This window comes from Pseudonaja textilis, chromosome 1 (assembly GCF_049901715.1).
Source record: "Pseudonaja textilis isolate UNSWEBS1 chromosome 1, rPseTex1.2, whole genome shotgun sequence".
In the NCBI taxonomy this organism is placed as follows: Eukaryota; Metazoa; Chordata; class Lepidosauria; order Squamata; family Elapidae; genus Pseudonaja; species Pseudonaja textilis.
Genome location: NC_141990.1, coordinates 11,007,616 through 11,021,863, shown reverse-complemented (window position 1 = coordinate 11,021,863; position 14,248 = coordinate 11,007,616).

The following is a 14,248-nucleotide window of genomic DNA, read 5'->3' as shown; positions in this document are numbered from 1 at the left end:
CACTGGGGATTTTTAAGAAGAGACTGAACAGACACTTGTCTGAAATGGTATAAGATCTCGTTGAGCAGGGGTTTGGACTAGAAGACCTCTATGGTTCCTTCCAGCTCTATTCTGATTGATTGATCAAACAAACACTTAACCTTAGGGACCCAAAGACAGCAGTGATAAAATGGCAGGAGCAGGAAATCTTTATTTTTCAATTAGGGACTCTGGGGGTCAGTCTCCCTCTGAAGTCTGATATTCAGAGGCTCCTGTAGTCCTTAAGCCTTCCGCTACCACAGCAGGAGGTCCGTAATGACAGTGATTCACACTCTAATCACCTCACAGTTAGATTATTAACAGTCTTTATATGTGACTGTCTTTGAAGAGAACTCAGGAGCTACAGTCCAGCCAGAATGTGATAGCTCATCTGTTTAGCCAGCAGGAATAAATTTAGCAATGGTTACTGGTCTTCTTCGAGGTCCAGTTCCATAAGTGGCTCAGCTCCCAATTGCTCACTGGTCTCTCTCCCCCCATTATAAGTTTTAATCTGGCCTGAGGGTTCTTCTAGGACAGATGGACAACTATGGCCTCTTTATGACATACGGACTTCAATATTGTAGAAAGTTAGCACCCACCCCTCTCCTAGAAGAATGAAATATTCTAGGAAATATTAAAAAGGCCAAATATTTCCCCTAAAAGAGAAATCGAAATCTTAAGGGGCACAGAAACTCAGCCCCAGCAGACATTTTGGTGCCAGCTTATCTACAATACAAAAGACCTTCAGCTCCAGGATGATAGGATTAGCCCACACTCAGATCCAAACCAGGACAAAGCCATTAAGCCATAATAGGAATTGCCCAAAGCCTCTTCATTACATCACCCAGCAAGATTCAACCAAGCTTGGGACTCAAGCCAACCTACAAAGTTACTCCTGCATGGCCCCATGGGAGTCTGATAACCAATCAGGATACAGAACAGGAAGCAAGCCCAACAGAGGCTATAAATCTCTTTCCCTCTCTCACCCATGTGCTCATTTTTGCCGATGATCTCAAACCATGTGATCCTGTCCACCATTAAACCATCTTTCCAAATAGCCTTCATGTTTTCAATGTCTTTCTCTCTACTTGGAACCGAACCCAGATGGGCATTTCTTCCAACAATACCATGGCTGGCTTCGGAATTCTGGGAGTTGAAGTCCACAGGTTGTATAGGGGCTATAATTGCCCAGCCTTGTTCTAGGAAGAAGTTGTCCTGAGGGCCACTAGGTAAACCAACTCAACAGGAAGACTAAATCTTTTGTTGAGATTGGCTATAACAACAGAATCTTGCAACTCTAATTGTGCTGGACCTTTTTCTCCTTCTTATATAAGTGGCCTATAGGTGGTGACTTGCAACCATTTGCTTAACAATCATTCAAAGTTACAACGATACTCAAAAAAGTGACTTATGACCGTTTCCCACACTTATGACCATTGCAGATTATGTGACCTTGGGGATGCCGCAACAGTTGTAAGCGTGAGGACCAGTCATAAGTCACTTCCTTTCATGCTGTTGTAACTTCAAACGGTCGCCAAACGAATGGTTGCAAGTCGAGGGTTGTTTGTAAAAGAGAACTAAATACAAATTAAACTGCGCTTCGGATTTATATTCCATTTCATGCTTTGTTCCTCAAAGCACAAGATTTTAGCATTGAGCGTTTGAGAAAACTCAACATGCATGAAAACTGTCAGGATGTTAGCCTTGGATCAGCCTTGGGTTTCCACAAGGCGGAGTCAAAAAAAAAATCAAGATGGCACCTGCAACGGGTGATTTCCCATCAAAAGCAGGTAGAGTTTCAATTATCCTGTAGCCATTCTCCCTAGGCCTCATATCAACCTACTGTTCAAGAATTCACTTCATTTATGTAGCCATGGTGGTGCAGTGGTTAGAATGCAGTACTGCAGGCAACTTCTGTGACTGCCAGCAGTTCGATTCTCATGGGCTCAAGGTTGACTCAGTCTTCGATCCTTCCAAGGTGGGTAAAATGAGGACCCAGATTGTTGCGGGCAATAGGTTGACTCTAAACCGTTTATAGAGGGCTGTAAAGCACTGTAAAGTGGTATATAAGTCTAAGCGCTATTGCTATTATGTGTAGGCAATCTGGCTGTGACATCTGTCTCTTTATTTGCTTGTTATATTTATACCCTAATTTTTATCAGGAACTACAGAACGGCAGATGTTTCTTCTTCACAGACATGTGAGACTGACTTGGTTCACCCATTGCACTAAATCATGATTCATTTTGCCACTGAGTTACCCACAAGACACGAGGCTGCAGTTTGCAAGTGAAGCCTTTGGCAGGAGGAAACCGTTTCTGGACTTCATGCTTGAAAAAGAATATAACAAAATTTTATTGTTTAGGTTTTGATCATTAATGCTGCTGTTACAGAAATGGTTTGTATTTACTAAATATATGTAAAGCAAAAAAAATTAAGGTTTCAGTGCACTGAAAAGAGTTGGAAGTCATTGCTTATTTCCACGGAGAGGATGCAAAATGTAAGGTAGAATTGAAGCCATGTTCCTTTTTAACATGTGCCATGACACACATGCAAAAGGATGGCACTTCAGTTCATACTGCTATCTTTTTTTTTTACACATGCTCTCTCCCCACACCCTGCAGATACCTGTGGAAATAAGCTTTTGTGTCAACATCATCAGTAAATTGCATGTCTTATTGAATATCTGCCATTTAGCCTTCAATACCAAGGTCAGAATGCAAATGTTGTAACTGTGCACATTTTTCTTTTTCAGTTTACAGTGTGAACATATCAAAAGTACATCGCTGCTATGATCAAAGAAGTGAAAGGTCAGGTTAGCTGAGATTCTCTGCATTTGCCTGGCTACCTGCCTGTCTATATATCTGTCTGTCTATCCATCTATCTGCCTGCCTGCCTGCCTATCTGTCTATCCATCTATCCGCCCATCCATCTTTCCATCTATTCTGCCTATCCACCAATCCATCTACCCATCTATCTGCCTGCCTGCCTATCTGCCTGCCTGTCTGCCTATCCACCAATCCATCTACCCATCTATCTGTCCATCTGCCTATCTTGTCTGTCTGTCTATCCATCTATCCGTCTGTCTATTTGTCTATCTAAACAGTCACTAAGGACCAGATCTACCACAGTAGACAGGATCCAAGGTGCAGACTATGCAGAGAGGCCCTAGAGACAGTCCAACACAACAGTAGTAGGGTGTAAAATGCAGGCAGGAACAGCACTCACTAAATAAGCACAACCAAATAGCTGGCCTTGTGTACAGGAGCACTAGACCCTCCTGAGTTCAGGTGAGAGTTTCCATAGGAGATCATGGAGAACAAGAAAGCTAAGCTTCTGTGGGATTTCCAGATCCAGACAGGCAGGCAGAAACTAGCCCATTAATCAGAAATCATGGTGGTAGACAAGAATCAGAAGACCGCGATGGTGGTAGAAGTAGTAGGGCCAAGTGGCAGCAACATCAGGAAGGAGGAGGAGAAACTGGAGAAGGACCAGGGCCTGAAGGAAGAACTGGAGAAGATGTAGGAAATAAAGGCCAACGTGATCCCATTGGTGGAGGTGGCACTTTGGACTGTGACTCCTAAGCAGGGAGAGGAGCTTTAACAGATCCCAGGAATAACACCAGAGTTCTGTGTCTGAAGAACGCAGTGCTAGCAACAGCTAAGATCCTGCACAGAATCCTCAAACTCCCAGGCTTCTGGTAGAAGACCTGAGATTGCGGATGATATGCAGACCACCCATCAGGGTGAGAAGGAATGGGCAATGGGGCAAACAGCAGTAGAACATCTCCATTACATTTAATTGAAGTATTCAGTAACTGTGAGAAGGATCTTGGAGTTCTAGTGGGCAGTCACTTCAATTTGAGCCAGCAGTGTGCAGAAGCTACCAGAAAAGCTAATACAATCCTAGGCTGCAGAGGGATGGAATCAAGCTCTTGTGTGTTAGCGCCCCTTTATAAAGCCTTAGTGAGACCACACTCGGAATGCTGTATCCAGTTTTGGTCAGCATATTATAAAAAAGATGCTCAGACTCTGGAAATTGAGTGCAGAGAAGAGCAGCAAAGATCATTAGGGGACCGAAGGCGAAAATCTATGAAGAACGGTTGCAGGAACTTGGTTTGTCTGGTGAAAAGAAGGACGAGGGGGTGTGTGTGACATGAGAGCAGTGTTCCAATATTTGAGGGGTTTCCACAAAGAAGAGGGAGTCAACATATTATCCAAAGCACCTGAAGACAGAACAAGAAGCAGTGGATGGAAACTAATCAAGGAGAAAACCAACGTAGAACTAGAGAGAAATTTCCTAACATTGAAAACAATTAACCACTGGAACAGCTTGCCTTCAGACGTTGTGGGAGCCTCCATCTGTGGAGGCCTTTAAGAAGAGGCTGAACAGCCACTTGTCTGGAAGCAGTGGGCTGGACTAGAAGATCTCCAAGGTGCCCTCCAACTCTCTCATTCTATTATTCTGCTGCTGTTTAGAAAAGCGAGAAACTTGCAGGACAATGTTGGATTGGCTCCTGGGCAGTCACCATAATACATTATTTGTTTATTTGTGTGAGTGAAGTGTGCAAAGCCACAAACCAGTCGGCACCTCCACGTTTATTCTGATGCTTTTATTTATTGCCTCCAAAGAACTGTACCTCATAGAAGAGTGCAACAGCCTTTGGTGATAAGGGCAATCTAGCTGCCGCCACCCTTGGTATGTGGCAGATGGTTTTAGAGACAATCCTCAAGAGCCAGGATTATAAAGCAATTTCCAGCAACTTTAAAACAGGTCTCCATAATTGCCGTCTGAAGTTAACTCTTGTCCAGACAGGGAAGAGAAAGAAATGATTACATTGTTGGCTGAACATGTAGGAAGAAAAGGAAGCAGGGGGAATGAGAACAAAACTGGATTTAGAAGTCTTTCCCTTCTTATGCTGCTGTGCTATATTTCAATCATTTTAATAAAGGGGAAAATTTCACCATTGCTTTGAAATGTTGCCCTGGAAGTGAGGGAAACTGGCCCTGTCAGTCCTGATAAATGATTGAAACCAAAGAAGGAAGGGATGGATGGATGAAAGGAAGGAAGGAAGGAAGGAAGGAAAACAGGCAGGCATAGGAGAAGAGTACAGAGAGAGAAAGGGAGGGAAAGAGGCATAGGAGAAGGGCACAGAGGAAGGAAGGAAAGGAAAGGAAAGGAGAGAGGGAGAGGGAGGAAAAGAAGGAAGGAAAGGAGAGAGGGAAGGAATGAAGGCATAGGGGAAGGGCACAGAGGGAGGAAAGAAGGGAAGGAAGGAAGGCATAGGGGAAGGACACAGGAAGGAAGGGAAAGGTGAATGAGAAAGAGAAGAGAGGGAAGGAAAGAAGGGGGAAGGAAGGAAGGTACAGGGGAAGGGCATGATGGAAGGAAGGAAAGAAAGAAAGAAAGATGGATATGGGGTAGAGGAAAGAAGAAAGGGTGGCCATAAAGAGAGGGAGGGAGAAAGGAAGGAAGGAAAGAGCTCCATTTACATGCCTTTTTCATCATTCTGAGGCATGTAGCCCATCCTTCAAGAAGAAGAATAGGAAATATCACATCAGTGCTATCAAGTCAGATAACAAATCAAGGAAGACTTTTGGCTATGTTTAAACGTAATTGGAAATACAGACTTTGAAAATCCTGCTTTCTTTTCAGTATGTACTGTCAGCTTGGAATAACGAGGAATCTGATGTTATCACACATACTACTCAGTGCATCCCAATTGGTTGAGGAAATCAGTGTGGCCTGGCTTTGCAAGTGATAACATCTACCTTTTGATCTGATATATAAAGCCTGCTTACCTGCTTACTCAGGAGAAAAATTGCAGGGCTGTTGGCAGAGGTGGTGAAACCGCCTCCAAATTCTTAGATTTCTATCAGTAACTTAATTTTCCTTAGGCCAAAGCCACTTCAGAAGTGAAGTGAATCGGACATGTCAGAATATCTTCAACTGCATGCAGACTTTGAACAAACGCCTGGGATTGAGCCATACATCAAGGCTTCATTAATGCAATTCAATACTGGTTACTGATACCAACAGCAGTAGCACTTAGACTTACATACCGCTCCTTAATGCTTTACAGCACTCTCTGAGCGGTTTACAGTGTCCGCACATTGCCCCCAACAATCTGGGTCCTCATTTATCAACCTCAGAAAGGTGGAAGGCTGAGTCAACCTTGAGCTTGTCAGGATCAAAATCTTGGCTGTGGGACTTCCGGTTTGGGTTTCTTCAGCGACAGACCGAAATCCGCGATCATGCACAGTTTTGATCTGTGCTCGCTGCTGGAGCGCCTCGATCCTTTCGATTTGGGGCTGAAGCCACCCTGTAGAGGTGGTGAAGAGTGGGGAGATTACTAGCCGAGTGGAGGGGAGCCGCATCTCTCCTCCTTGGCTGGTCTAAACTTCCTTTCCCGAAGGCGGTTGCAACGGTGGTCAGAAATGGCCACCTCAAAGAAGAACCCGACTGGATAAGATTGTGCAGGAGGAAGACAAAGAAGAAAGCAGGACAGACCAGGCTAAACAACAAAGAACATCCAAGCAAGGTACCCTGAATCTAAAAGTACTTAGAGGGATACTTCTGCGAGAAGATTTGTAAGCGGTGAAGGAGAGAGAAAAGGAGGTTAAAAATCCTTTTTTTTCACCTTTATATTGACAATTACAAATGGTACGGAAAGAAATTTATGTTAATCTATTTTGACACTAATAGGCAACTTTAAGCTGAAATCTAAGTGTCAAAAGGAGAATAAAGATTTTTTTTTTTTTGTCATTTTAAAGCCCTTAAAAAGGAGAAGAGTGGAGGCAAAAGGGTGGAACTTGGAATAATGAAAAAATGGAGTGCCACCTGGAAAAATAAAGAGGATTAACAGTGAAACTTTGAAAAGACTCCCGAGGATACATTGTAACTGAAATCTTATTAAAAGATACAGTAACCCACGGAAAGGAAAAGTAAAGGAAAGAAACAAGAAGGAACAGTCTGGGATCATTTGGTGATTTAAAAAAAAAGTTTTTGGCATTGGTTTTTTCTTTCTTTTTCTATTTTTACTTAAAGTCAATTGGGTGGTTGTTCAAAAGTGTTTAAAATGGCATCACTCCTGGAGGAATTGAAGATGAGTCTTAAAAAACAGAAAGAAGATGCAGAAAGGAGAGGAAGATCGCTTTGGCTTTGTATTTGAATTTTTTGAAATGGAGATCCTGAACTATGAAAAGCAAAAGGAAAAGCTTCAAGAGCAAGAAGAAGGGCGGGACAAAGAGGAAGCCATTTTTAATGATTAAATAATGCAAAATGTGGTAAAAGGGGGGAAAGGAGTTAAAAATTTGAGATCAAAGGGAACAGCCAAAAAGAAAAATAATCTGAAAAAAGAAGTATAACAGCACAAAGAAGCAGAAAAGGAAACTACAGAAGGGAAAATGAGAGAGAGAAGGGTATAAAAAAGGGATGAGAAAAAGGGCAGGGGGAAGATAGAATGGGAAAAGAACTTATGAGGGACAAAAGCAGGAAATAAAGAAAAAGGGGAAACATACTAGGAGTAAAGGTATTTGCTTAGTTAGAAAACACAGACAATGGCTAAATTAAGTTAAAAGTGAGGATTCTGCAAAGGGACAAAAGATAGTGTTATGACAATAGAATACAGTAATGAGTTAGAAATGAAATAAGTAAATAATCTATGAGATAAAACTGTATTGTTATTTAATGGTAAGTTTATTTATAATTAATGCAATAATAAAGAAGGGAGGGAAACATTGTATTTGTTTCTAAAGATTGATAAAATATTGAAAAAAAATGTGAAAGATATATAAGGAAATTTATACCAGTTACTAGAATGAATTTGAATAACTATTTTGTTTACTAATGTTTATATACACTGCTCAAAAAAATAAAGGGAACACTTAAACAACACAATGTAACTCCAAGTCAATCCCACTTCTGTGAAATCAAACTGTCCACTTAGGTAGCAACGCTGATTGACAATCAGTTTCACATGCTGTTGTGCAAATGGAATAGACAAACAGGTAGAAAGCATAGGCAGTTTGCAAGACATCCCCAATAAAGGAATAGTTCTGCTGTTGGTGACCACAGACCACTTCTCAGTTCCTATGCTTTCTGGCTGATGGTTTGGTCACTTTTGAATGCTGGCAGTGCTTTCACTCTAGTGGTAGCATGAGATAGAGTCTACAACCCACACAAGTGGCTCAGGTAGTGCAGCTCATCCAGGATGGCACATCAATGCAAGCTGTGGCAAGAAGGTTTGCTGTGTCTGTTAGTGTAGTGTCCAGAGCATGGAGGCACTACCAGGAGACAGGCCAGTACATCAGGAGATGAGGAGGAGGCCGTAGGAGGGCAACAACCCAGCATCAGGACCACTACCTCCGCCTTTGTGCAAGGAGGGACAGGAGGAACACTGCCAGAGCTCTGCAAAATGACCTCCAGCGGGCCACTAATGTGCATATGGCTGCTTAAACGGTCAGAAACAGACTCCATGAGGGTGGTATGAGGGCCCGACGTCCACAGATGGGGGTTGTGCTTACAGGACATTTGGCATTTGCCAGAGAACACCAAGATTGGCAAATTCTCCACTGGTGCCCTGTGCTCTTCACAGATGAAAGCAGGTTCACACTGAGCAGATGTGACAGATGTGACAGGGTCTGGAGACTCTGTGGAGAACGTTCTGCTGCCTGCAACATCCTCCAGCATGACCGGTTTGGCAGTGGGTCAGTAATGGTGTGGGGTGGCATTTCTTTAGGGGGGCGCACAGCCCTCTATGTGCTCGCCAGAGGTAGCCTGACTGCCATTAGGTACCAAGATAAGATCCTCAGACCCCTTGTGAGACCATATGCTGGTGCGATTGGCCTGGGTTCCTCCTAATGCACAACAATGCTAGACCTCATGTGGCTGGAGTGTGTCAGCAGTTCCTGCAAGACGAAGACATTGATGCTATGGACTGGCCCGCCCATTCCCCAGACCTGAATCCAATTGAGCACATCTGGGACATCATGTCTCGCTCCATCCACCAACACCATGTTGCACCACAGACTGTCCAGGAGTTGGGGGATGCTTTAGTCCAAGTTGGGGAGGAGATCCCTCAGGAGACCATCTGCCACCTCATCAGGAGCATGCTCAGGCATTGTAGGGAGGTCATACAGGTACGTGGAGGCCACACACACTACTGAGCCTCATTTTGACTTGTTTTAAGGACATTACATCAAAGTTGGATCAGCCTGTTGTGTTTTTTTCCACTTTAATTTTGGGTGTAACTCCAAATCCAGACCTCCATGGGTTGCTAAATTTGATTTCCATTGATAATTTTTGTGTGATTTTGTTGTCAGCACATTCAACTACGTAATTTACAGAATATTTAATAAGAATATTTCATTCATTCAGATCTAGGATGTCTTATTTCTGTGTTCCCTTTATTTTTTTGAGAGTGTATATATATTGTTTTTGCTGTTTTTAGAATGTTTCTTTTTACATTTTCAAGGGGAAGTACCAAGCAGAGTCTGAACGATGAGATTTACATGATATAAAATAGATATTAGAAATTTGAATGTTATAATTTTAGAATGCACAAATTTAATGTCTAATGAGATTTTATATGATAATAACAATAAGACTTAAAGGTGTTGCACTCCGATTGGCAATCAGAGGGGGAATTTTGCTTTTTAAGAATGCTGGAAGAGAACATATGAAACTGTAAACGAGACAGATGAAAGTATAAGTATAATGAATAAAAAGATATAGAAATTTAGGTAAAAGAAATACAATTGAATAAGAAGAAAATGAGATAACCATAAAAGAAAATTAAGAGAAGTAAAGGGAAAAATAGTGGAAAAAGAGTAATAAGATATGAAGTTGAATACATAAGATGAATATGTATATGAAATTGTATCTGTATGGAAATGTGATAACCTGGAACCATGCTGTACTCAAATAAGATGTTTTATTTGTTTTGTTAAAACTCAATAAAACTTTATTTAAAAAAAATCTTGGCTGTGGGCAGGGTTAGCCTGTAATACTGCATTCTAACCACTATGCCGCTATGGCTGATATAACAGAAGAAAATATTTGTAACTCAGGGTGAAACTGTGAGTTCCTTGGTATTCTTGGCGCTTGGTGGTATTCTTGCAGAGGTTTTATTACTCAACTAGTCAATATCTTCAGTGCTAGAAGGGAGTTGGGTTTTCTGTCCATTTATATACAGTGGTTTGTCCTGTCAGTGTTGGTGAGAGTATTGTTTTCTTCTTGATTATTATCTAGAGTCACTAAGTCTTCCTAGAATCAAGGCTCAACTGATTACAAAAAACCCAACATCTCGGCAGACGTTAATTGCCACCCACCGCCAAGAAGAAAACATGGGTGTGTCCATGAAGACACCAGAAATTAAGCTCAACTTGAAGAAGATTCTACTTTTTTTTTTTCCAAATAGGAAATATTTTGCTTGAAAGAATGAACTTGGGGATAGATTGTCATGGAGAAGATCTATCTATGTGGTCAAAAATGATTTGATGGCACATCAATCAATCAATTTTGCTTGATACAGGGAAAAACTGCCGGACAGTATATGATGATAAACTGAAAATGAGTTGACTGTAGTATGGCTGCATGAATTGAAATATACTGCAGTTTGAAAATCATGGCACATAATAAAGAGTCAATTTCGTCTAGTGGTTAAGGCATCAGACTAGAAACTAGATGATTGTGAGTTCTAGTTCCTCCTTTCCAATGAAAGCTGGTCAATGGGCCAATCACCAGGAGATTGTGACTTCTAATCCTGGCTTGGTCATGAAAACCAGGTGCGTGGCTTTGGGCCAGTCACCAGGACTTTGTGAATTCTAGTCCCACCTTAGACATGAAAGTCAGCTGGGTGACTTTAGGCCAGTCAGCAGGGGATGGTGATTTCTAGTCCCACTTTGGGAATGAAAGATGGCTGGGGGACTTTGGGCCAGTCACTTTCTTTCAGCTCTGAAGAAGGTATATTAGTTTGCCACCTTGAGTTTTTATAAAAATAATAAAGGTGGTATAAAAAATAAACAAAGTAATAGTTCGACTTTATTCTGCCTTGGTCAGATTCCACCAAGTAGGATTCAGCCAAACTGAAACAGATTGAGAGAAAGATAATGAAGACGATCCAGAGACTAGAAATTAAGTTCCTAGGAAAAGTTAAAGGCAGTTTTGTTTTTTTCCCCAAACTTGGCAACTTTAAAATCACGGGACTTCAATTCCTAGAATTCTCCAGCCAGAAGAGTTGAAAGGCATGGAATTTGAAGAATTACAGGGAAAAAAAATGAGAATTGTTCTCTAATCCCCCTGGGAAGCTTAACATCAAGCAATGGATAGGCAGATTCAAGTTGGACCTTTGTTCTAAAGCCAGGAAAATGAGTCTTTTTACCAGTCCTAGCTGGCAGTGTTTTATAACACTACCATCACACCTTTAAATCCCTCAAAACCCAATTCATTCAAAAGAAGGTTGTGTTTTCCCAGGCAATCTGATCTGCAAATTAACCGCCTCCTAAAATGTTCTATCGCCACACTCCATAAACTTTGCAAACTGCAGAATTCCCATTGATCTTTCATTGCCTTCCAATTTCATTGCTCTCCGCCCCTCCACTCCAACGCCCCCCCTCCGCCCAATGGGATTTGCCACTGAGGTAAGAACTCCAGTTAATTGAATGGTACTGCAATGTCAGGTTTTTACACTATTTCCTTCAAATAGTTTCTCTCTCCCTTGAGAGCCATCAATAGTTAGACCAAGAACCATCTTCTTCCATGTGTCTTTTCTGCAAATACAAAAACAAAACAAAAAACCCAAACTTTATGATGTGGAAAGATGATAGATTTATCTATAAAAATGTTTGGGTATCACATTTGCAGAGGGGAAAAGTAATGGGGCTTTGCGAAAACTGAGTTCATAGCAAACAGAGTTTCCCGATTTGAATCCTCTGAGTAAATGGAGTAATAACTTGGTCGTTCTTATCAACTGAAAGTTAGGCATCGTATTTGCAGATCCATGCGAGGAAGTAAAATACCTTCTTTCCCTTTTCTAATCTTCCCCAGCGGAATTTATGTTGACTCATTCAACCCAAACAAAACTCCGTGGATTATTTCAACTCAGATAAACATTCACACATTATGCCAAGGCATGTTTTGAAAGGTTTGCAGAAGAAATTGTAACTGAATTTCTTATGCAGAATAACAGAGTTGGAAGGAAACTCGGAGGTCTTCTAGTCCAACCCACTGGCCAGGCAGGAAACACTATACCATTTCAGACAAATGATTGTCCAATCTCTTCCTTAAAATTTCCAGTGTTGGAGCATCCACAACTTCTAAAGGCAAGGCATTCCACTGGTTAATTGTTCTCACTGTTAGGAAAGTTCTCCTTAATTCTAGGTTGCTTCTCCCCTTGATTAGTTTCCATCCATTGCTTCTTTTTCTGCCTTGAGGTGCTTTTGGAGAATAGGTTGACCCCCCCTTCTTTGTGACAGCCCCTCAAATATTGGAACATTACTATTATATCACCCCAGTCCTTTTTTTCCATTAAACTAGATGTACTCCATTCCAGCAACCATTCGTCCTATGTTTTAGCCACCAGTTTCCCCATCATCTTTGTTGCTCTTCTCTGCACTCTTTCTAAAATCTCAACATCTTTTTTACATTGTGGTGACCAAAACGGTGTTCTACAGAGAAGCACCGATCCCCATAAAACCTGTTCCTTGAACATCTCCCAAGAAGCAAAAATCGTTTTCATGTGGTCATGGAAGCCATGGAGTTCACTGTCCAAATAGGAATGCATAAATGAAGAACAGAAGTTTACCCATCACTCTGCAGACAATCACAATAAATTTCTTTTTAAAATCGTTTGAAATTTTTGAAAAATAAAAGAAGTCCACACACCAAAGATCAGCTTTTACCTGAAAAGGCATTAAAGGGCCAGTTCTCTTTTCCTTCCATGTATTTTTTGTGAAACTACATTTTCAGTGCTCACTTCAACTGGGGCCAAATATCAAAAAGATGAATGTTACGTTGATTTGTTTCAACAAATCTCACCAAGGAAATATGCCATGCAAGCTTATATATCCCATTAATATTTCTAAGTGATGCATGAAATGTTTAGGTCATGATTAAAATCTGGTCTTTCAATATTTATTTTCTTTCTTTTAAAAACAGTCACAAGGGTGATACACAGTGAGCTCACTAAAAGCCACAGACTGAACGCCTGCAAAGTTGCACTCGCTAAAAAAAAGAGATCTGGAATGTATGAATAATGGTTGTGCAAGAATACGGTATATCCAAACACAAGATGTTCCAAAATGTTCCAAGCCAAGATATGAATGTATTTTGGAACATACCATTCTTGTACTCCTAGTATCATAGCACAGTCATAATCCAAGAAACCTTGACAACTAACTATATTACAGGTAATCCTTGAAGTTATAGCCACAATTGAGCCCAAATTTTTACTGAGACATTTATTAAGTGAATTTTGTTCCACTTTACTGCCTTTCTTGCCACAGTTGTTAAGTGAATCACTGCAGTTGTTAAGCTAGCCATGCGATTGTTAAGTGAATCTGGCTTCCCCATTTACTCTGCTCGTCAGAAGGTTGTAAAAGGTGATTGCATGACCTGGAGACACTGCAATCGTCATAAATGTGAGTTGGTGTTGTGGTTAGTCGGCAGCAGGTGTGGATGGCTGAGGAGAGCGAGGACTCGGATGAGGGGCCAGACCATTAGGGAGTGGACTGCTGCCTTCAGAGATTGTGGGGCTGGCAGCAGTGATGAGGAGGTTCCCGAGGAGCCTGTGCCAAGTGCGCGTGCACACAGGATTGCTCGGAGGAAAGAGCAGCTACAACAGCATGGGCGACTCGGAAGTAAGGCTGCAAGGTAATGGTCCCTCCTTCAAGAAGATAAAAGCCAGCTGTGAAACGAACGTACTTTGCAGAAGGCAAAGACATTTTGAAACACCAGCCTCGTGGACATTCCAGTGTCCTGAGTTTGTATTTGAAGTTTCTTATATTGCAAATTATTTCTTGTCTGTTATCTTTTGGCAAGTCTTGCACAGTTTGGCAAAGCTTGTGCTTATCACAGCTAATTATTTTGCAAAAGCATTACAAGGTTTCTGTTCCCTTTGGATTGTGTTTGACTTATTGGAAAAGGGCGTGGGTCAGAACAGTTGGTTGCCTAGCACCTGAATTTTGATCACGTGACTGTGGAGATACTGCAATGGTCGTATGTGTGAAAAA